General features: G+C 45.2%; 1 pseudogene; it reads right to left on the reverse strand.

The window, feature by feature from the left end:
- Positions 1 to 450: 450 nt before the first annotated feature.
- LOC144695721 (zinc-binding protein A33-like) lies at positions 451 to 24,411 on the reverse strand (annotated as a pseudogene).
- Between the last annotated feature and the right edge of the window lie 1,010 nt (positions 24,412 to 25,421).

The raw sequence follows: 25,421 nt of genomic DNA on the forward strand, positions 1-25,421 counted from the left end.
CCCACTTCACTTCCTCCCCTTCTTGTGCTTTTCTCTCTCTCTCCCACCCTCTGGAGAAATTATTTCCTGGACCCCCCGGGAAAGACTCCCCGGACCCCAGTTTGAGAATCACTGAACTGATTCATCTCAAACAAGCTGATGTCCCACCACCTTCCGCCTGTGGAGCAACATTACAGGCAGGAAGGTCACCGGGTTCCTGCAGTTCACAGCTCATTCTACCCAGTAAGTTCCTCTCTACAATTGAGCTTCTATTTGTTTCTTCTCTCCCCCTCCTTCTTTCCCCCAGCCCTACAGAGGTCCTCGCTGATCTTTCGGTTCCCAGTTTCCAGACAGGGTTTATACCCGGAATGTTAACCTGGCTTCTCTCTCCACCTGTGACTGAGACCCACACCCATCAGTTTACAGCTGGCAGGAGGCAGGGAGCCGGTGTGAAATTATGGGATGGATCTGTTAGTGACCTTGAATCCCGCAGATTCTCAGCGGGGCCGAGTTTTTCCCGCCGTCATTCCATCCCGGGCGGAAGATGGGAAAGATTCTCCCAGTGAAAGTGTGGGTGAAAGTGTGGAGATGGGACATGTTGTCCGCATTGTAAAATGACACCTGTCCACCCTCATAGTCCAGGAAAACCCCGATCTTCCGGGGATTCACACTCGGGGTGAGGGGGGTTTCAGAGGGGGAGGTGGCGGCTAAATAACCAATTCCGGGAAACAGCCCCACAATCCAGAATCCGGACTCGGGGATCAGGGAGATTCTCCCCTTTCCTGTTCACAGACTCTCGGGCCACTCCGAGCCCCCACCGAGTCTTCTCCCCCACCTCCACCTCCCAGTAATGTCTCCCTGATGTGAATCCCTCTGATCCCAGGACACATTCCCAGGGATCAAACCTCTCCGGGGTGTCAGGGAGCCGCTGCCGTTTGTCTCCGAGTCTCACACTGGTCCGGTCCTCAGACAGGATGAGCCGGGGATTCGCTGTGTTCAGATCCAGAGTCAGAGAGGCTGGAGCTGGGGGAAAGTTAAAATAACACAGTCAGTGATTTAGAGAGAGGGGCTGGGGAGGGGGAGAGAGTGTGAGGAAGGAGCCCGGAGGGGGAGAGGAAGTGGGAGAGAGAGAGAGACAGAGGGAGAGAGGGAGGCGGGGGGAGAGAGAGAGAGGGAGAGAGGGAGCTGGAAAGAGATGGAGGCGGGGGAGGTGAAGTTGAGGAGAGAAAATGGCAGCAGAGGAGGGAGCAGGAACGTGGAGAGGGAGAGTGTGGGTGGACTGATGGAGAGGAAGAGGTGGGAGAGAGTGAGAGCAGGAGGGTTTGAGAACATGGGAGCAGGAGAGAGAGAGAGAGATACCAGCATGACAGAGATTGGGAGAGTGGGTAAGAAAGAGAGGGTGGAGTAAAGAGAGCAGGGGGTTGGCAGGAAGTGTGTAGGGATGTGAGAGTGAGATGAAGGGGTAGAGAGTGCAGGGGGGGAGGGAGAGTGCGAGGGTGAAAGTGAGATGGAGGGGTCGAGAGTGCAGGGTGGCTGGGAGAGTGTGATAGTGTGAGAGGGAGAACGAGATGGAGGGGTAGAGAGTGCAGGGTGGCAGGGAGAGTGTGATGGTGTGAGAGGGAGAACGAGATGGAGGGGTAGAGAGTGCAGGGGGGCAGGGAGAGTTTCAAGGCGTGAGAGATAGAGCGAGCAAGAACTGGAGGGTGAACGCAAATCGGGGCCAGAGACAAAAGAGAGAAGGGGAGGGGTGCAAGTGTGGGAGAGAGAATATGAAGGTCTGAGAGAGAGTGGGAGAGTGGAGACAATGTGAAGGAAATCAGAAATGGGAGGGGTGAAAGTGCAGAAGAGGAAAGGGAGAGCGTGGGAGGAGGGGAGGGCGTGGGAGAGGTATAGCGGAATGATGAGGAAAGGGGGAAGGAGAGGAAGGAGAGTGAGTGTCTGGGTCGGTGGAAGAGAGAGCGAAATGGGCCTGACAGGGACAATGGGTGGGGAATGGAGGTAGAGGGCGGGAGGGACTGATATTAGATCGAGCAGGAGCATTGTTGAGAGGGTGAGTGCATGGCAGGAAGAGGGGGAGTGTGTGTGGAAGGGGAGAGAGAAAGATTGTGGGAAGGGCAGAGGTAAGAAACAGAGCAGAAGTTAAAGAGGCAAAGAGAAAGGGAGAGTGGGTGGTGAGTGAGAGAGTGTGGGGACAAGGGGAGTGAGAAAGTGTGGGTGGAGAGAAGGATGGGGGAGAAGAGGGAGAGCGTAAGGAGGGGAGAGCATGAGCAACAGGGTGTGGAAAGAGATAATGACGCAGGGAGAGAGAGAGTATGAGAGAGGGAAGAGAGATTGTGAGGAGAGCAGGAAGAGGAAAGACAAGGTTTGGGAGAAAGTGGGAGGAAACAGCAGGCTGGAGAGAAAGAGAGCTGGAGAGAGTAGGTGGGGAGTGATACTTCTGCGAAACAGGTATGAAAATGTCACCACACAGATTGTATACAATCTAATCCTGTAAGGTACCAAAGAAAATTAAATTACAAGAACACTATGATTAGGAGCAGGGGTAGGCCATTCGGTCCCTCAAGTCTGCTCGACCATTCGACGAGATAATGGCTGATCTGAATGGATATATTCAATGACCCAGCCTCCATTGCTCGCCGGGGAAGAGAATCCCAAACACTAACCACCCTCTGACAGAAAACAAATTCTCCTCATCTCAGTCTTAAATGGGAGACTCCTAATTTTAAAACTGTCCCCTATTTCCAGATGCCTCTCCAAGGTAAATGTCCTCTTGGCATCCACCTTGTCAAATCCCCTCATCATCTTACACATTTCAGTAAGATCACCTCTCATCCTTCTAAACTACAATGAGTAAAGGCCAAACCTGTTCAACCTTTTATCATAAGATAATCCATTTATCCCTAGAATCAGTCGAGCGAACCTTCTCTGAACTGCTTCTTATGTAACTATCTCATTTCTTAAGTAAGGAGATCAAAATGGTACACAGACTTCAGATGCAGTCTCACTAAGACCCTGTACAGCTGTAGCAACAATTGCATAGTTTAATACTCGATTCCTCTTGCAATAAACATGAACATTCCATTTACCTTCCTAATCACTTGCTGTACCTGCAATTAATTTTTGTGATTCATGTTCCAGAATGCCCAGATCCCTCTCTACTGCAGAGTTCTCCTGTCTCCCTTGGTACATTGCTAGGCCAGACCCTAAAATTTGTTACAGTCCCAGGCAAGACCCTCAAATTTGGTTATGATCTGCTTCGTGACCATTAACATTTTTCTGTTCGTAGACCAAATTTGAAATCCCAGTTGCTTACTAAGAGGAAAAATCCATAAGATTCCATGTTTTGAAATAAACAGACGGATTTTACTAACCAAGAGTCAACAATGCAAACAGATAATATTATCTCTTATATTCTAACATAAAGAATTAACATGAGGTAAACATTAATTAACAGGAAAATTGCGGTCGAACACACCACAAACCACATGTTTAATGACAGACACGAGCAAGGCAAATCACATGAACCTGCTCAGAATCTGCCCAAATGTCAATTATCACCATTAAAAAACCCCCGGAATAATGGAGGATCAAAGGACAAATATCAACAAGGAACTGCAACACAATATTTTTAGTTAAAAAAAAAGTACAAGAGAAATTAATGGGACTTAAAGGAGATAAATCCCCTGGACCTGATGATCTACATTCCAGAATGTTGAATGAGGTGGCTGTAGAGAAAGTCGGTGCATTGCTGGTCAACTTTCAAAATATGAGACACTCTGGAATTGTTCCTGCAGATTGGAAGGTGGCAAATGTAACCCCACTATCTAAGAAAGGAGGAAGAGAGAAAACGGAATTACAGACCTGTTAGCCTAACATCAGTCGTAGGGGCAATGCTAGAGCCTAAAATAAAGGATGTGATAATAGGACACTTAGAAATAATGGGAAGCTTGGGCAGAATCAACATGGACTTGATGAAAGGGAAATCATGTTTAACAAACCCCTGTTGGAGTTTTTGGAGGATGTAACTAGGAGAATAGGGAAGGGGTAACTGGAGGATGTCGTTTATTCAGGTTTTCAGAAAGCTTTAGATAAGGTCCCACACCAGAGGTTTGCAAACAAAATCAGAGCAAATGCAATTTGGTGGAATTTACTGGCATGGATTGAGAACTGGTTTATGAACAGAAAACACAGAGTAGAAATAAATTGGTCATTTCCAGGTGAACAGGCTGTGACTAGTGGGGTATCGCAAGGGTCAGTGCTTGGGCCCCAGATATTCACAATCCATATCAATGATTTGGATGTTGGGATTAAATGTAATATTTCCAAGTTTGCAGATGGAAGTGTCAGTTGTGAGCAGGATGCAGAGATGATTGAAGGAGATTTGGAGAGGCTCAGTGAGTGGGCGGAAATGTGGCAGATGGAATTCAAGGTGGAGAAACGTGAGGATATCCACGTTTGTGGGAAAAACCGAAATGTAGGGTATTTCTTAAATGGAGAGAGGCTGGGAAATGTTCAGCGTAAAAGGAATTTATGTGTCCATGTTCATGAGTCACTGAAAGCCGGTACAGCAAGGAATTTAGAAGGCAAATGCTATATTGGCCTTTATTGCAAGATGATTTGGGTACAGGAGTAAAGGTGTCTTACTATAATTATATATAGCCTTGGTGAGACTGCATCTGAACTATTATGTGCAGCTTTGGTCTCCAAACATGAGGAAAGGTATATTTGCCATAGACTGAGTGTAATGAAGGTTCACAAATAAATTCCTGGAATGGAGGGATTGTCCTGAAGATGCAGAAAATTTGGATTTATTTTGAAGTGCCAGCTAGGACCAGCATCTAGGTTGCCAAAGCATACACAGACAATCACAGCCTTACATGAAAGCTAAAAACTTGTACAAAGGGTTCAGCTGTAAATTTGCAATTAGGAAATGGGAACACACAAGGGCAGGGACTCAGAATGACTCGATCAAGACATGGGGAAGGCCATTTAACACCGTCTGATAGCCTCGAACCACACCCAGTCCTCAGCCCCCGTAAACCTTTTGTCTAGAACAAACACACATTCTTTGTTGTCTCCCAAAAGGACAATGCCCAGTCTCTGCACTGCAACTACTGTACAAGAACACAATGATCAGATTATTGTGTTGTGGCATTTGTCTAACTAACACCATTAAGTTGTAACTGGCAGTAAAAAATATAGTAACTGTGCTCATTTGAACCTCGGTGGAGAAGTGCCTGGATTGCCCAGCGTTTGCTGCCCACATGTGTAAGAAAGGAACCACTTGAATATTGCATCTGGACTCCGAGTGTTGAAATTTTGTACCGGAGTATTCCTCGGACTTTCAGTCCTGTGAGGAAAGATTAAATAGATGGGTACTTTGCTCTCTGGAGTTTAGAAAAAGGAAAGGTGATCTCATTCAAACATACAAAATTCTGACAGGACTTGACAGGATAAATGCAGCAAGGATGTTTCCCTGGTTGCGGTGGTGGGGCGGTCGAGAACCAGGGGACACAGTTTCAGATTAAAGGGCAGGTCATTTAAGACCAAGATGAGGAGGAATTTCTTCACTCAGAGGGTGATGAATCTTTGGAAGAATCTGTCCCAGACGGCTGTGGAGGCTCAGTTTTTGAGTATGCGCAAGACTGAGATGGATAGTTTTCTACATATTAAAAACATCAATGGATACGGGGATAGTGCAGCAAAATGGTGTTGAAGTAGATCAGCAGCCATGATTTCATTGAATGCCAGAGTGGGCTGGAAGGGCTGGACGATCTACTCCTGCCAAGAGCTAATCTACTCCAGTATCTTGAAAGGGTTAAACAATTTTAGTTAGGATTGCCTGTTAGTAACAATAAAATATAGAAAATCAGAACGGGAGAATAGCAGCCGTGTTTTAGACAGAATAAGAAAGGAGATGGGCAAGGCAGGAGAACAAAGAACAAGGCCAGGGAGTGAGTGGGTGTTGAAGTCAGGAGGCACAGACTCCTGCACAATCAGCAGGAGATGGTGGTCGTGCGAGGATGAGAACAATGTCAAGTGTCTGTACACACGGGAAATAAGTGACAAAAGCCGAAGGCCTCTTTAAGCATCTGATTGTGAATTGACAAGATTAGATTACGAGTCTGTGACTAATTGTGTATAAAAAGATTTAGCTGTAATCTGCACAGCTTGGTCAAGGACTGCCCAAGGCTGTCTCTCCCTGCGTACGCTTGAATCACTAATGAAAGATCTGGCCTGTACCTGAGTCTCCTGGTAGTTTGTAAGGCAAATTATAACATGCTGACAGCAGTTCAACTCCAGCATCTCAACACAGGCACAGTCCCAGCTCCTCAGCTGAGCTGCTGCGCCAACTGCTGTTCCCAACTCTTTAATCTAAAAACAACTGAACACAAGCGGTTGTTCACTGACCTTTGAATTCACCTGTTAACCTATGATCTCCTAGCAGGGTTCAGCCCCCTGCCCTGAGACAGGATCTGAATGTATCAACCCTTGGGACATTCTGAACCTTAAATGTTATGATCTCCAGTCAACACAAAGGTTATTCCCACAGGTGTGAACTTACAATCGCTCCACACCAAAAATACACAGTCAGAACTCCAACAATATAGGTTTAATCATCCTCTCTATTAAAATAATACATTGCCTTGATATTCTTCCTGCCAAGTGGACAAGTTCATGTATTTGGGCATTATAATCCACCCGCTAATTTAACTATCAATTAACCTATCTAAATCCTTTTGTAGACTCTTCATGTGCTCTTAACAAGTTAAATTCCTAATATCTTTGTGTCATAAACAAATTTAACTACCATACATTTGGTCCCTTCATCCAAGTCATTGATATAGATTGTAAATAGTTGTGTTCCCAGCGCTCATCCCTGTGTCACTCCACTAGTTACAGCTCAGCAACCCAAATACAGGAGCGGGATTGGGAGAGAGACAGAAAAAAAACGTGTGAATATAGAGAGGGGAGAGGGAGGGGGAGGGGAGGGAGAAAGGGTGATGAAGGAGTGAGAGATTGGGAGGGGTGGGGGTGTGGTCAGTGAGTGGTCAGAGTGGAGCCAGAGTTAGCTGGAGGGGACAGTGACAATGGTGGAAGGGGAGGGCTGAGATGGTGGAAGGGGGAGGGGAGAGAGGTTGGTAGGTGGAGCGGAGAGAGAGCATGAGAAAGGGAGGGGAGAAAGAAAGCTGGAGGGAAAGGAGGGGGGATTGCGAGGGACAGTGTGCGGGACGGGGAGGACAGGGAGTGTATGGGACCGAGATGAGGGAGGAAGTGCGGAATGGGGAGAGAAGACAGACAGGAGGGAAGTGAGTGAGAGAGGGGATGGACGTGGAGTGGAGCATGTGTAGGAATGGGCGGAGGGAGAGAACAGAGGGCACGGGAAGGGAGGTGGGGGTGAGATGGGGACCAGGAAAGTGAGATGAGAGAGAAAGCAGGTGCGGAAGGAGGGTTGTGAGGAAAATGTGCAGGGGGGTGCGGAGAGGCAGAGGGAGCAAGAAAGTGAGGAAGAGAGGACTGGGAGGGAAGAGGGAGTGGGTGGCGTGTATAGAGGGTGGAGGAGAGCAGAGACGTGGGAAGAGCAAGTGCAGATTTGGGTGGGTGATATTGGGGAAACAGTGGGTAGGTGAGCGTAGAGTGTGAAGGGTCCAGGCAGCAGTGGGAGGGGGGTGGGCATTGTGTCATACAGTGTGGACAGGAGCATTGAGGAGCTGAGAAAAACACTGTTGCCTCCCCAATCTCCATATTGTAAACAGGAAAATAAATGTGCTCAGCTTTTCACTGCCGCCCACATCCATGTCCAGGAAACCCAAGGCTCAGGGCTTGAGTCTCAGGACATCCCAATTTTTGGATAGAGTCCTAAAACAGGACCAACATTAGCAGATGGACGGTGCCTAACGCCTGTTTTCGGGACTGCCCTAGTCCCTTAAAGACATCCCAGCCCAATTATGAGTTGGACTAGAAGACGGAATCTTCTCGCGCAGAAGGAGACCATTCAGCCCATCGTACTTGTGCAGGCTGTCCAATTTAATCTTCTAGTCCAGCTTTTTGTCCGGATCCCTGCGTATTAGTCCATTTGAGAACATGTTCAGTTCATTTTTGAAAGTTCCTATGAAATCCACATTTTCAGATAATGAATTGCAGATGATGAACATAGTCTGTGAGATTTCATTTTTGCTCATTACCCCTCTAATTCTTTTGGTGATTATTTTAAATCTTAGCCTTTAGTTACAGACACACTTACCAGAGTAAACAGATTCTCCTGACCTGCTCAATAAAACCCTCATAATTCAAATTCCTGCATTAAATCTCCCTTTAAACTTCTCTGTTATAGGGAGAGCATTGCCAGCTTAACCAACTACCCTGTAAACTGAAGACCCTCATCAGTGCTATTGTGCTGATAAGTCTCCCCTGTACCCTCTCCAATGACTTGTCATCCTTCTTAAAGTGTGGTGTCCAGAAATGCAGAAATTACTCCTCCAGAGGCCTATTTGAAGTGCTCATTGGTGCAAACACTGCACCTGAAACTGCTCCTTTCTATACCCGTGCACTTGCACATGAGGGACAAGTTCACGACCCTGATTTCCTAATCCAGAAGGTGATCAAGAGTCAACAACAGATGCTCCAAGGTGACATGGAGACACAGGGGGAGGGGGTGAAATTTGTCATGGACGGTTGTGTGACACGGACAACACTGAAGTAGCAGCTCGGAACACATTCCTCTCAATATCTGTTTCCATTAACTCCGATGGAGATTGATATTGAGCACGATGTAAACTGAGTTACTGATTTACTGTCTGATTTTCACATATTGTGTTATCATCCAAACAAGGTTTACTCTTTCTGAAACTCTTATTGAACAGTTTAAAAATAAAGGCAGTTTTAACTAAACAGGGGCACACACAGACATTTCAGGACATGTCATTGAGGTGGTGGCTCACCAACAGACACTCCATCTACAGCAACTTTCATAGACAATGGCCTCTCTGGATATGTGTGAATAGCTTTCTTCCTGCCTTATCAAGATACAGATATTACATCCATAGCTGGCATACACCTGGAGATATCCCCTGCTGAGAGCAGGAAATGACCACATGCAGGTGGAGGGATTGATAAGGCATGAAACACAATTGGATGACCCGAATCAAGGTATTAACTTATATATCAAGGGACCAGGGTGAGAAAGGGATATAAAACCACAGCCACAAGGACAGTGTTGCAGCAGCCAGGAAAGCGAGACGTGGTCAGTCACAGGAAGTCATGCAGAAGAAGTCATTCAGCAGACTGACCACGTGGGAACGGGCTCCGACAAGCGAATCTCACTGAACAACTGGTGTTGGAAATGTATATTATTACATGGTTGGTTAATAAAGGTTATGAGGCGTTGTTTAGGTTGGGCCTGGACAAATCAGATCTTAGGGTTGGGAAGGCATGTGGAAGTGGAACGAAGTGAGGTTCAAGGGTGACAGAGGGGAGTGGAAAGTTGATATTGGGAGGGTCAATGTGATGGGGTTAGTTGGTGGGGGGCAGGGGGGAGGGTAGAAGTTGGCGGATGAAGTTTAGATGGTGACGCACACCATTTTTCAAATCTGACGTTGACCACGCAGTTAGTCAGTAAGTAAGACGCCCTGAAGTGGGAGGAAGGTCTTTTCGGGGTGTGGTGGTGGAGGGTATTAAAGGAACTATCTCGGCGATTGCCGGGCAGGATCCTCAGGGATCAGGGATACCCCCAGCAAAAATGGCTGATGATGCCAGTTCATCACCCGCAGAGTACTGCTGAGGAGATACAATGATGGCTATACCCCTACCAGGTCCCTGACTGAGCAGGTGTTTGAGCTCCTAAAGATGAGGTTCAGATGTTTGGATGGCTCAGGCAGTGCTTTCCCATACTGAGAATGTCTCAGATCATCATTGTCTGCTGCACCCTGCACAGCCTCATGATACAAAAGAGGGACATGTTGCATGGGCGAGACATGGGGAAGCAAGATGTCTGCTCCAATGAGAAGGACAATGAAGGGGATGGGAGGGGCAGGATGTGGCCGAACCACATGCAGAGGCTATAGCTGGAATATGATGCGGTAGACAGGCTCATACCAATCTGATAGTTACCAGAATCAATTTGTTGAACTATTTGGTTTTCTATCCTTTGCAGAGTGGAAGGCCCCAGCACCTTCTTGTTTACTGACCTTCGGTTTCTCAAATGTACTTTTATTTTTGAGAGCAGAATTAAATTGCAGTAGTGACATATTTCCTGCTGTTGGTTTGAGCCTTGCATGTGCCCAACTACAATAAAATGCAGCACCCTGGCGCCAAATGCGCTTATTAGGATCTGCACCGTCTCCTGCAACCTCAGGCACTTGTTAGTAGAATTGTGATTTCAGCAATGCACTGACAAAGTCCTGAACACGACAGATTGGAAGGAATGTCAAATCTAAACTTTCAGCGATGCACTATCCTGATTGGGCATTCTGAATACACTTGTGTGTCACTGACTGAAAGCTGATGCATTGGTCCCGATTGAAACCCTAGATGGGTCCATTATTAAAGAAGTTCAAGGTAGGGGTGACCTTCAACGCCACCAGCACTGGATTCCCTCCAAGCCCTTGTGGCCGCAGCTCGTTGTGGAGAAGCTGGCAGATAGATCCTGGGATCTACGAAGCCGCCTCCGGCATTGCCTTTCACCCATTTGTAGATAAGAGCACCGCCTGTGATACACCTGTGGCCAGGTCAATGGCTGCCATCTTGACTTCCCTGAGGCCGGCTCTTGCTAACCCTGACACCTGCTCTCAAAGGGGAGCCGACCGAGCAGAGAGCTCTTTCAAGCTGAAACAGCCGGGGAGGAGCAACCTGAGAACGTTTGACCCATATAAATCACTGCTCCATGCATATTGATGAGAGATTATCATGTTCCTGCGCCCCCTGGTCACCACTCACACATCATAATTGCATATCTGTTGACATATTTATCATGCTAATAAGTTTAGAGGTTACTTTGTAGTCCACTCACTGAGTGCCTCACCTGCACTATGCTTTGCTAAGGTGCAAAGCCCCATCACCCACCAGTCACAGAGATCCCTACAAATCTCAGTCTCAGATGGGCCTTAGCTTTAGAGGAAGACCGTGTCCTGTCATTGTGGCACCCACAGCTAAGGTAAACTTCTTTCCTGCATGGACCCCGCACAGGACAGTTAGAGCTGGTAACCCTTCACATGGATCTCCTCACAGTCCTCAGCACAGGTCCAATCTACACTGCCTCTCCTCATGCTCTAAACAAGCAATGGTCCTTCAATGATGTCCAATGCACTTTGGTTAGACACACGGCAGCATGATATCATCGCTATAACAGAAGCTTGGCTTACGGAGGGGCAAAAATTGCAGGTTACCATCCCTGGATATAGAGGTTTCAGGCAGGGTATAAAGGGGGAGCAAAAAGATGGGGGTGTAGCATTATCAGTTCAAGAATCAACGACAGCTGAAAGGAAGGATGACATCCAAAATGAAGCATCAAATGAGGCCCTATGGGTGGAGCTCAGAAATACAAAAGGGGCAGGCACACTACTAGGAGTGTACTCAGGCCCCCAAATAGTGGAAGGGGGCAAATATGTGGGCAAATTTCTGAGTGCAAAAACAATAGGACAGCAATATTTGGAGACTTTAGCCACCCTAATATGAATTCGGATGTGACCAGTGTGACCACAGAAGGCACAAAATTCTTGAACTGCATTCAAGAGAACTTTCTTAAAGCACGTAACTAGGCCAACGAGAGGGGGTATGACTCTAGATTTATTCTTAGGAAATGAACCCGGGCAAGTGGATGAAGTAGCAGTGGGTGACCATTTTGGAGATACTGACCATAAGCCCATTAGATTTAACACCATTATGGAAAAGGGCAAATAGAAAGCAGGAATAAAAGTTCTAAATTGGTGGAAGACAAATTTGACAAAGCTGAGAGGTTAACTGGCGAAAGTGGACTGGGTAGAGTCATTAGAGGGGAAAATGTCGTCAAATCAGTGGGAATTATTTAAAAGCAAGGTTCTACGGGCACAGTGAAGACATGTCCACGTAAAAAAAGGGTAATACTGACAAATCTAGAGCCCCCTGGTTATCCAGAAGCAGACAGGTCAAAATAAAGCAAAAAAAGGCTCATGGCAGTCACAAAAAGCCTAATATTGTAGCAAGTCTAGAGGAGTATAGAAAGTACAGGGGTGAAGTAAATATGTAAATTAGGAAATCAAAGCGAGGATTTGCAAAAATATTGGCAAGTAAAATCATATAAAACCCTAAGGTGTTTTGCCAGTACATTAAGAGCAAAAGAATAACTAAAGGAGGGGTAAGGCCTATCAGAGATGTAAATGGTAACCTGTGCATTGATACTGAGGATGTGGGCAGGGTTCTCAATGTGTACTTTGTCTCACTCTTCACCAAAGAGAGGGATGATGCTACATTCTAATTCAAGAGGAGGAGTGTGAAATATTAGATAAAATAAGTATAGTGAGAGATGAAGTAATGGAGGAACTGACAACCTTGAAGGTGGATATATAACCAGTACCACATGGATTGTATCCCGGGTTGTTAAAAGAAGCCAGGGAGGAAATAATGGATGCCCTGAGGATTATTTTCCAATCCTCCCTAGAGACAGGTGAGGTGCCAGATGACTGGAGGTCTGCGAACATTGTACCATTATTTGAAATGGTTGTGAGGCATTGGCCAGAAAATGATAGGCTGGTCAGCCTGACTTCAGTTGTGGGCAAATTATTGGAATCAATTCTGAGAGGCAGGATTAAGTGTCCCTTAGAAAGGCATTGATTGATCAGGGATAGCCAGTATGGTTGTGTAGGGGAAGATCATGTCTTACTCAATCGTAATTTTTGAGGAACCAACAAGGAGGATGGATGAGGGTAGTGGACCAGCTGTTGTCTACATGGATTTTAGTGAGGCATTTGACAAGGTCCCACTTCACAGACTGGTCAGGAAAGTGAGATCACATGGGTCACAGGGAAGGTGGCGAGTTGGATCAAAAATTGGCTCAGCAATAGGAAATAAAAGGTCATGGTCGATAGATAATTTTGCAAATGGAAAATGGTTTCCAGTGGTGATTGACAGGGCTCAGTGTTGGAGCCCTTGCTGCTTGTTGCATATATTCATGGTTTGGACGTAAATGTGAGAGGTATGATTGGGAAATTTGCCGATGACACAAACATTTTCCATGTAGTTGGAAGTGAAGAGGTTAGCTGTTATCTCCAGGATGATATCAATGGTTTTGTTGAGAGGGTAAATTGAATTCAATCCGGATAAGTGTGAGTGATGCATTTGGGGTGCGGCTGAGGAAGTGAGAGACGTTAGTGTGCATGCGCATATCCTGGAAAGTGGCAGTACAGGTGGGTACAGTGGTCATGAAACCATATGGAATGCTTTTGTTTATTGGATGAGGTATTTAAGTCCAAGGCAAGGACATTGTAATGGAACTGTATCAGATGCTGGTTACCACAGGGCACAGGCTTAAGGTGATTGATAAAAGTATTAGAGGGGAAATGAGCAAAATATTTTTCACCCAGAGGGTGATGGGCATCTGGAAGTCTTGGCCTGGTTGGTGATTTAGGCTGAAATGCTCAACTCATTTGAAAGATAACTGAATCGGCACCTGAAGTGCTGTATCCTGCACAGCTATGTACCAGGAGCTGGAAATTGGGATTAAAATGAGCGGCTAGTTTATTTGTTCTTTGGCTGGCGCAGGCACAATGGGCAGAATGGCCTCTTACTGTGCCATAACTTTTCTATCATTCTATGGTTGCAAACCTTTTATGTGAGGCCTACTGCCACCCTTGATAATGGAGATAAAGTAGACGAGCAGGCCACCAAAATCTCCATGTGCGGTCTGACAAAGGATTTAGGCAAATGCACAAACATCTCTTTAATCTTACACCCAAATCCCTCTTGCAGTCACGAATAATGTGCAGCCTCTGGTTTTCTACTGTTACGAAGACAGTGTAGAGCTTCAGTCTCTTAGCTTTGAAACTGCATCCGTGCCACTCACATAGCAGATTTAACTCTGATTGAGTACTCGTGGCAACCACCACATCTCACATCAGGGCAACAGCTGCAGGTGAAACAATGACCTAGATGATCCATCTTGGTCTCCTTCCAACATCGCCAATGACGTAAATGCCAGTCTTCAGCTGATGCAACTGACTCCACATGATCACAGGTAATGGATGAACTCACTGGATACAGCAGAGGTAATAACAACGTCCCAGCTGTAGTACTGAAGATTTTATCTTCAAAATTAGTGACACCCATAGCCAAGTTGTTCCAGTCGAGTTACAACACAGGCATCTGTCTGACAATGTGGGAAATTGCCCACGTATATCCAGTCCATAAAAAGCAGGACAAATGCAATGTGGACAATCACTGATCCAATAGCCTACTCTCAATCTTCAGGCAAGTGGTAGAATGTGATGTTGACAATGACATCAAGTGGCACTTACACAGCAATAAAATGCTTATAATCCTCTGTTTGCGATCCACCAGAGCCACTTGACATCGAATCAGTTTGATAAAAATGAAATAAAGATGGGCAGGTGATGTGTTGCAGTTGCAGCAGGTGGGGACCGGACACTACCCATCTGACTTACGGCAACCACATCTGCAGTAAATGTCTGCAGCTTGAGCAACCTCAGCTCTGAGCTGATCCACTGGAATCCGTGATTTGGACAGTGCAATGCATTGGAGAGGGGTAAAGACACCAGCACATTTTGTTCCAGGAGGCAATGACATAGTTAGGTATTTCCGATTTGTTTAGTGGTCAGAGAAAGGGAAGAAAGTCAGGTAAGAAAGCCCAGCTCTTGCAATTGTCTAACTGGTTGAAAGCCCTTGCACCTTATGTGGACGACTGCATAAATGCAGGGAGGATGGGCAAACTGACTATGGCACAGTGGAGCAGGAAGCTATCCCAATGCCAAAAGGAATGTAATTGTAGTAGGGGACAGGTTAGTTAGGGGGATAGAAACTCTTCACTTCAGGCAAGTGCATGCATTCCAAAGGCTGTGTTGCCTGTCCTGTGCCAGAGTCAAAGTAATCCTCTAAGGGCTTGCGAGGAACTTGGAGTGGGAGGAAAAGCATCCAGTTCTTATAGTCCCTGTGGATATCCATATTGGTAGGACTAAGAAAGAGGTTCTACTGAGAGAGTATGTGCAGTTAGGCACTAAATTCAAAGGTAATAATTTCTGCCTGAGGCATCAGCTCATTGGCATGGAGTGAATACGATCAGAGAGATGAATGTGTGGCTCAAAGATTGGTGTTGGAAAAATGTGTTTCAATTCATGGGGCACTGGCAGCAACGCTTGGGAAAAAGGGAGCTATACTATTAGAATGGCATTCACTTGAACCATGCTGGAACCAGTGTCCTGGCAAATTGTATGACTACGGCTGTGGATAGGACTTTAACCTAAAGAGTAGGGGGGGAGGAGGAAGTGTTCATGTGTGGTGAGATTTTGAACATTGAAGAAAAAGGACAAGGCAATGGTGCAGGATAGCATTGCAGGTGATGATAAACAGAGTGCAACAGGAAGCGATAGAGCTTACAAACATAAGAGTATACCAGCCAATAAGGTCAGGGTAGGGAAAAATTGTTAAGAGAGATCACAATAACATAGAATTTCACATTCAGTTTGAAGATGGGCAATTTATGTCTGAAACTCATGCCTTAAACTTAAATGCAGGCAATTACAAGGGTATGAAGACAGTGTTGGGAAAATGGGCAGGGAAAATAGATTAAAGGCAAGTTGGTAGAGAAGCAGTGGCAGACATGTAAGGGGATATTTCATAACTCTCAACAAAAATACATTCCATTGAGAAAGAAAGGCTCAACAAACAGAGTGCACCATTTGTGGCTGACTTAGCAAGGTGATGGTAGCATCAAATTGAGATAAAAGATGTACAATGCTGCAATGTAGGCCAGAAAATTTGGAAAATTTTAGAAACCAGCAAAGATTGACTAAAAAACTGAGGGAGAAATTGGAGTATGAGAGGAAACTTGCAAAAAAGCTTAAGACAGACAGTAAAAGCTTCTCCACATACATAAAAAAGAGTAGCAATAGTGAGTGTGGGCCTTAGAGGGTGAGACTGGTGAATCGATAATGGGAAACCAGGAAATGGCAGATGCATTGAACAAGTATTCTTCATAGTAGAAGGCACAAGAAGCATCCCAAGAATAGTAGAGGAACAAAGGCAAAAAGGAGAGAGAAATTTGAAACAATCAAGATCACCAGAGAAAAAGTAGGAGGAAAATAATGGGACTAAAGGCTGACATGAAACTTGGACCTGATGACTTGCATAGTTGGGTTTGTGAGGCAGTGACTGCAGAGATAATGGATTCACTGTTTGCAAACTTCCAAAATTCTCTCGTCTCTGGGAAGGTCACAATGAACTGGCAAGCCATGAATGTAACACCACTGTTCAAGTAAGGAGGGAGACAGAAATCAGTGAACTATAGGCTAGTTAATCTAATATCTGTCATTGGGAAAATGCAGGAAACCATTATTTAAAAGTTAGTAGCAGGATATTTAGAAATCATTACATTATTAGGCAGAGTCAACATAGTTTTGTGAAAGGGAAATCATGTTTGACAAATTTATTAGAGCACTTTGATGATGCAACAAGCAGGATGGATAATTGGGAACCAGTAGATGTAGTGTATTTTGATTTCCAAATGGCATTAGATAAAGTATCAATAAAAGTTTACTGCAGAAGATAAGTGTTAGGGATGATACAATCGCATTGATAGAGGATTGGATAATGAGCAGGTACAGAGATTCAGGATAAATGGTTCATTTTCAATTTGGCAAATTGTAACTGGTGGAGTGCCCCTAGAATCAATGCTTGGGCCTCAACTAATTACAGTTTATAGACAGGACATATTAAAAGGACTGACTATATTTCAGCCAAATTTGCTGATGATGCAATAGGTAGGAATGCTAGTTGTGATGATGGATCAAAATTGTCTGCAAAGGAATATGGAAAGATGAAATAAGTGGGAAAAATTGGCAGCTGGAGTATAATGTGGGAAAATGTGAGGTAGTCCACTTTGTCAGTAAGAATTAAAAAATAGAATATTATTTAAATGGAGAGAAGTTGCAGAACGCTGGAGTACAGGGGTATCTTATATATTAATTACAAAGGTGAGCACAAAAACAGAAGTATTAGGAGCAGGAGTAAGCCATTCAATAAGATTGTGGTTGATCTGATTGTGGCATCAGCTCCACTTTCCTTCTACCTCCCCATGCAGGTACAGAAAGTAATTAGGAAGCAAATGGAATGTAGGCCTTAATTGAAAGGGAGATGGAGTATAATAGTGGGGAACTCTTGATATAGTGGCACAGGTCATTGCTGAGAGTAACAGTACAGTTTGTGTGTCGGTTAGCTCAGCTGGCTGGACGGCTGGTTTGTGATGCAGACTGATGCAACAGTACAATTCCTGTACTGCCTGAGGTCATCCATGAAGGCCCTGCCTTCTCAACCTCACCCCACACCCGAGGCGTGGTGACCGTCAGGTTAAACTCACCACCAGTCATCTCTCTCTAATGAGAGCACAGCCAATGGTCCTCTGGGACTATGGTGACTTTCACTTCACAGTTTTCGTTAACTTACTTAAGGGAGTTATATTTATGTCTTAGAAGCAGTTCAGGGAAGGTTGGCTAGGCTGATTCCTGGGAGGAAGGAGTTGTCTGATGATGAAAGGTTGAACAGTTTAAGCCTATACTCTTGAAGTTTAGAAAAATGAGAGGTGATCTTATTGAAATATCTGTGATTCTGAGGGAGCTTGATAGGGTAGATAGTGGGAGGATGGTTGCTCTTGTGGAGGTATCTAGAAGCAGTGGATCTAGTTTAAAAATCAGGGGTCTGTCTCCCTTTTAAAATAGAGATGAGAAGGAATTTCTTCTCTTTGAGGGATGTTACTTTTTGGAATTCTGTTCCACAGACAGCAATGGAGGCAAGGCTGTTGTATAGACTCAGGGCTGAATTAGACAGATTTTTGATCGACAGTGGAACTAAGGGCTATAGGGAACAGGAAAAAAGGGCAGTTAAAGCCACAGTTGGATGAGTCATGATCTCATCGAATGGTGGAACAGGTTTAATGGGCCAAATGGCCTCCTGCTGCTCCTATTTCTTATGATCTTATGATGATCATACGACCACAACCCCTCACTGGAGGGACATTGGATTTCCTGTTTCCCCCACATCCCTGGAACTTTGGAACCCATTTAGTTCCTTCACAACTTGAATTATAGTTAGGAAAATTAATATAAAAGTTTTACCAGGGTTAATGGAATTGATCATTTCCCTCCAAGCTGTGTACTGTAAAGGTCCTTTGAACTTTCTGAAAGACAGGGTTGCAGCATCTGCTACTGAGAATATCTGATTCTTATCACTAATCCTGTAAATATTAAAGAATTGATAGTATAAATTCATTCCATTTGAGCATTTTAGACATGATTTAAATGCTACACCAACATTCATATCTTTCAGCATTTTTCATATTAGAACAAGTGTGATAGAAAGTAAAATTTGTCTCTATAACGGAGTAAAAGATAACGTTGAAATGCAAGGGCAGAGGATGGAAACACTCATGTCCTGCAAAAGGCCCACAGCCTGATAACAAATTAGTTGCCAGTACATCACAAATCACAGGAGAAGGTAAACATTTAGCCTGTCCACTTGCTCTATTACAAACAAAGCTTGTAGAATAAAAGCAAAGGCTGAAAACATCAACCCAACTCTCCGAGACACCTGCGCTCCTCTATTTCTGGCCAATTGAATATCCCTGATTTTAATCGGTCCACCATTGGCAGCTGGACCTTCATCTGCCGAGGCCCTGAGCTCTGAAATTCCTTCCCTAAATCTTTCTGCCTCTCTATTTCTCTTTCTTCCTTTAAGATGTTTTAAAACGTCCGTCATCTTTGGTATTAATATCTCCTTGTGACTTGGTGCCAATATTGCTTTATATCTTAAAACACGTTTCTGCTGTTGCGTTGATATTTTTTTCATTCATTCATGGGGCTTTGCTGGCTAACCCAGCATTTATTGCCCATCCCTAACTGCCCCTTTAGAAGGTGGTCGTGAGCTACCTTCTTGAACCCCTGCAGTCCAAGTTGTGTAGATACACGCATAGTACTGCAAGGGAGAGCGTTCTAGGAATTTGACCCAGTGACAGTGAAGGAACTATGATATAGTTCCAAGTCAGGATGGTGAGTGACTTGGAGGGGAGCTTCCAATTAGTGGTGCTCCCACACATCTGCCCGTGTCTTTCTAGATGGTAGCAGTCGTGGATTTGGAAGGTTTTTGGCTAAGGAGGCATGGTGAGTTCCTTCAGTGTTTTTAATAGATGGTCCGCACTGCTGCCACTGTGCATTGGTGGTGGAGAGAGTTAATGATTGTGGATGGGGTGTCAGTCAAGTGGGCTGCATTGTCCTGGATGATATCAAACTTTTTGAATGTTATTGGAGCCGCACTCATCCAGGCAAGTGGAAAGTATTCATCATGCTCCTCACATGTGGCTTGTAGGTGATGGGCAGGCTGCGTTACTCATCGCAGGATTCCTAGCCTCTGACTTGTGCTTGTAGCCATTGTATTTATATACCTAGTCCAGTTCAGTTTGTGCTTAATGGTTCAATGGTAACCCTCAGGATGTTGATAGTGGGCGATTCAGTAATGGTGATAGCAAGCAATGGAATATCAAGGGGCGATGGTTAGATTCTCTCATGTTGGCGATAGCCATTGCCTGGCACTTGTGGGGGGAAAATGTTACTTGCCAGTTGTCAGCCCAAGCCTGGATATTGTTTAGGTCTTGCTGCATTTGGACATGGACTGCTTCAGGATCTGAGGAGTCACAAATGGTGCTGAACATCGTTCAATCATCAGAGAACATCCCCACTTCTGACCTTATGATGGAAGGAAGGTCAATGATGAAGCTGTTGATGATGGTTGGGCATAAGACTATGCCCTGAAGAATTCCTGCAGTGATGTCCTGGAACTGAGATAATTGACTTCCAACAACCACGACCATCTTCTTTCGTGATAGTTATGACTCCAACCAGTGAAGAGTTTTCCTCCGAATACTATTGACTCCAGTTTTGCTAGGGTTCCTTGATGCCAAACTCGGTCAAATGATGTAATGTTCAGTCACTCTCACCTCACCTCTGGAGTTCAGCTCTACTGTCCATGCTTGAACCAAGACTGTAATGAGGTCAGGAGCTGAGTAACCCTGGGAGAACGCAGACTGAGTGTCAGAGAAAAGGTTATTGCTTAGTAAGTGCCACTTGATAGCAATGTTGAAGACCCCTTCCCTCACTTCACTGATGATCAAGAGTAGACCTACGGGGCAGTGCTGGGCCAGGTTAGATTTGTCCTGCTTTTTGTGTACATGATATACCTGGGCAATTTTCCACATTGCCGGGTACATGCCAGTGTTATAGTTGTCCTGGAACAGCTTGGCTAGGGGTGCAATATGTCCTGGAGCACAAGCCTTTAGTACTATTGCCAGAATATTGTCAAGCCCCATAGCCTTTGCAGTATCCAGTGCCTTCAGCCATTTCTTCATATCATGTGGACTGAATCAAATTGGCTGAAGACAGGCATCTGTGATGCTGCGGACTTCTGGAGAAGGGCAATCTGGGTCATCCACTGGGCACATCTGGATGAAGATGGTTGCAAATACTTCAGACTTAATCTTTTGCACTGATGTGCAGGGCTCCCCATCATTGAGGGTGGGGGTATTTGTGGACCCTTCTCCTTACGTTAGTCGATTAATTGGCCACCACCATGCAACGCTGGATGTAGCAGGACTGCAGAGCTTTGATCTGATCCGTTGGTTGTGGGATCGCTTATCTCTGTCTATTCATTGCTGCTTACACTGTTTGACATGCAAGTACCCCTGAGTTGTAGCTTCACCATGTTGACACCTTTTTAGGCATGTATGGTGCTGCTCTTGGCATGCCCTCCTGCGCTCTTCATTGAACCAGGGTTAATTCCTTGGCTTGGTGATGATAGTCGAGTGCAGGATATGCTGAGCCATGAGGTCGCAGAGTGTGGCTGAGTACAAATCTGCTGCTGCTGATGGCCAACAGTGCCTCATGGACGCCCAGTTTTGAATGAGGGTATCCTCAATGTGAATGCAGGAGTTCATCTCCATAACAACTGTGCGGTGGTCACTCCTACTGCTGCAGTCATGGACAGATGCATGTGCGGTAGGCGGATTGTTGAGGATGAGGTCACGTATGTTTTCACCCTCTTGTTGGTTCCCTCACCACCTGCCACATACCCAGTCTAGCAGCTATGGCCTTTGGGATATAGCCAGCTCGGCCAGTAGTGGCGCTTTTAAAAAAAAAATCATTCATGAGATGTGGGCATCGCTGTCTAGGCCAACATTTACTGCCCATCACTAATTGCCCTTGAAAAGTTGGTGGTGAGCTGCCTTCTTGAACTTCTGCAGCCCATGTGGTGTGGGTACACCCACAGTGCTGTAAGGGAGGGAGTTGCATTAACGAGTCACTCTTGGTGATGTTCATTGAAGTGCCCCATCCAGTGTATCAGCTGTGGCTCAGTTCATAGCACCCTCGCCTTTGAATCAGAGGGTTGTGGGTTCATGTCCCACTCCCGGAAACCAAGAACTGTGATTGTACTCGAAAAGAGTTGCAATCTGTGACGTTGATAACTCGAAAGAGTATCCAATGTATATCCTGCACCCTTGCAACTCTCAGTGCTTCCTCCAAGTGGCGTTCAACATGGAGGAGTACTGATTCATCAGCTGAGGAGTGGGTGGGGCGGTTCGCAAATGGGTTGGTACGTGGTCATCAGCAGGATGTTTCCTTGCCCATATTTCACCCGATGCCATGAAACTTCATCGGGTCCCGAGTCGATGTTAAGTACTCCCAAGGCAACTCCCTCCAAACTTTATACCACAGTGCCGCCACCTCTGCTGGGTCTGTCTTGTCGGTCTTAAGGATACAGGTCAAGGTTCTATACTGGAATCAAAACAAAACCCGTTCCCACTTTAACATGTGACTGTCTCGGTTTGGTCTGGAGCCTTGCAGGGACATGGATGGTCGACACCATGGAAACATGGGCGGTGTGGTTCTCTCAGGGTCAGTCGGATGGTCACAGCCGCACGAACAGCAGTCTGCAGCCTGCAAGTGAGTACTTCAGGACTGCATGGCATCTTGTAATTTAATACAATCATATAGACCAGTTATATGAAATCTAATTTAATATCTACAATAAAGCATGTCATCATAACAAAAGACTAGTACTTAAACGATAAGCAGAGTTATTGTCGCCTGATGAACGGCACTTCAATGTTGCGATGGTAACTAGAAAAGAAATTCATAACAAAACATTTGAGTTATTTTACCAAATTGTGCAGAGTTTCAGTAGAGAGCATGTCCTACTTTCTCTTCCGACAAGCTTCCTCCTGAAATAAATGACTCACGAACAGTGAGGAGCACAGTAACAGAATTAGAAACATAGAAAGCTTACGGCACAAAAGAGGCCACTCGGCCCATCCTGTCTGCGCCAGATGAAAAACAAGCCACCCAGCCTAATCACACTTTACATCATTTGATCCACAGGCCTGCAGGTTACAGCACTTGATGTTACTATCCAGACAGCTTCTAAATGAGTTGAGGGTTTCTGCCTCTACTACACTTACAAGCAGTGACTTCCAGATCCCACAAACTTCTGGGTGTAATTTTTTTCCCTCATATTCCCTCTTATCTTTCTATGCACTTTAAATCTGTGCCCCCTCGTCACTCACCTCTCTGGTAAGTAAACAGGCCCTTCCCCACCAACTCTATCAGGCCCCTCACAATTCGGTACATATCAAATCTCCTCACAGCCTCCTCTGTCCCAGGGAGAACAGCCACAGCCTTTCCATTCGTTCCTCATAGCTGCAATTTTCTAGTCTTGGTAACATCCTTGTAAATCTCCTCTGTACCCTCTCTAATTCAATTACACCCTTTCTGTCATGAGGTAACCAGAATTGCACACATTTCGTGAGGACATAAACAGGGCAGCCGGTGAAACTCAGAGCATGTTAGATTCAACACGGAAGTGTAAAGTGATGCATTTTGGACGGAAGGTTGTGGAGAGTCAAATAAACTCACACAGTGACTCTCACACACCGTACCAGACAGACCCACACACTCACAACGTGAACTGTAGCTGGATTACAATGGGCGTTCCAGGAGAAAATTAAACTTGGCAACACGGAAATAATCACAAAGCAAATGTGAAGATCAAGAGGACTCATTCTCTGGAGGTTACAGGTATTCTCGGGAATCTGCAGACAATGTGGAAGCCGATTATTTCGGGGAGACCGCAGAACTGCCACGAAACAGACGGAAATTTGTTTAACTCAGTTTTTATTTATTCAGTAAATTCTATATTTATTCCACAGTTAGCAGTTATTTTGTGACTATGTGAAGTCTCATTGAACTGACCCGCAATATATTCCCTCACCTTTAAAAATATCAACTCGTCCTTTTGCTCCATCTGTTTCTGCAACTTTGAGAGCTTCTCCTCAATAGAATTTAAATTCTCCTCAATCTCTCGAAGGTTGTTCTCCATTCTTTCTAGAATCATCTCCTCTTCTTCCCTGAGATCTCTGAGTAGTCGCTGCTCTTTCTCAGTCAGAATCTGGTGCATTTTAGTGAACTCGGATGTGATGTGGGTCTGCAGACTGCTCGACTGTTCCTACCAAATGAAATGTGAAACATAATTAATATCCCGCGATAAAGGGAGCAAAACTGACCGAGATCCCAGGAAACCAGAACAGGGAGATCTTACCCTGACTTCGGAAATCTTCCGCTTCTGTTTCTGTTCCGTTTCTAGAACCGCCGATTTCTTCTGTGTGAGAGAATCTAAGGAAGATTTCAGCTGATCCTGGGATTGGGAGAGAAAATCACAGAATTGAAGTGTTAGACCATGAAAATGTGATAAAACTATCAGCTTAGAAAATATATCCCCTTTTACCATGTAGCTTTCAACAGCTTCTTTAATCGGCAGGAAGCGGTGCTCTCTGTGTTCCCGCGAATCTCTACAAATCACACAGATCAATTTCTTGTCAGTTTCACAAAACAGCTTCAGTTCTTCCTGATGTTCCTCACAGTGAAGTTTACTTTTCTTCTCTTTCGGATCCAGCTTTAATTTTCGAGCTTTCTCGGCCAGATTCGCTAAGGCCCGATTTACCCTGAGGTTTCTTTCCGGAAACTCCTCTCTACATTCCGGGCAGGAGTTTATCTCCTTTTCCCAACACTGGGTGATACAGGAGCGGCAGAAGTTATGTCCACAGTCCAGTGAAACCGGATCAGTGAAGAAATCAAGACAAATGGGACAAATTGCCTCCTCGGTCAAACTCTGGACCTGTTCTCTGAAAGCCATGTTCACACTCAGCACTGACTGATTCAAACCGCTTTCAGTTTCGATGTTGCTGCCGCACACCCTCAGTTCAGCTTTTTCCCTATAAAGTTCACTGCGATCCTCGGGGAATTATTATTCCATCGTGGTCTATGTCCTTGCAACTTTCACACAGGAGTGTAAAAATAACACGCCTAGTCTAAAGGGGGAAAAGCAAAGTTAAAGCACGGAGGGGAATAATTGAAACCTGTCGAGGGCGGGTTGGGCTCCAATGGATAGTTGACAGTGGAGAGAGGGAGAGGGAGGGAGAGATCGGCGAGATCGAGATTCCATTGCACTTTTCTCCAGTGTGAACTCGCTGCCGATTACAAACCCTCTGGTGAAACAAGGTGTGAGATCCAGATCCTTAAAATGCGTTCCTGATTGCAGTCGCTCACACTTAGGCAAAAAGTACCATAACTTCAAGCAAGCATTTCGAGTGATAGATACAGAGAATTTAGAGGGTTCGACCTGTCAAGTTACTTTATATTTTCTAAAAGAAAATCTTGCGTTTTAATAGCGCCTTTCGCAGCCGCTGGACGTCCCAGCGCGCTTTGAAACAGAGGAAGTACTTTAGAAGGGGAGTGACTGGTGTCACGTTGGAAAATACATCAGTCAACATGAGAACAAGTCTGAGTTCTGTACCGAAGTATCTGGAGTGAGACTCCATCCCACCACTTTCTGATTCAGAGGTAAAAAAAAATACCAACAAGCCACAGCTGACATATGGCACTAAAACGAGACTTTTGTTCATCGGTTTCTGGAATGTTCCTTTGCAGGAGTGTGGAGAAATGAAGCCGTGGATTTACTGGCAAGGGCGTCTCCTCCCAGATAACTCTGTGGCAAAGACCCCTTTGCTTCATGGATCCTTCCCAGGGACACCTCAACCGATGCAGGAAAGCTTTAGCCTGACATATTTTCCCCAATATTAGGAAGAATTTCTCCATATGGCGATTGGTCACAATGTGGAACTCGCTGCCACATGATGTGGCTAA

This window comes from Cetorhinus maximus, chromosome 21 (assembly GCF_964194155.1).
Source record: "Cetorhinus maximus chromosome 21, sCetMax3.hap1.1, whole genome shotgun sequence".
NCBI lineage: Eukaryota > Metazoa > Chordata > Chondrichthyes > Lamniformes > Cetorhinidae > Cetorhinus > Cetorhinus maximus.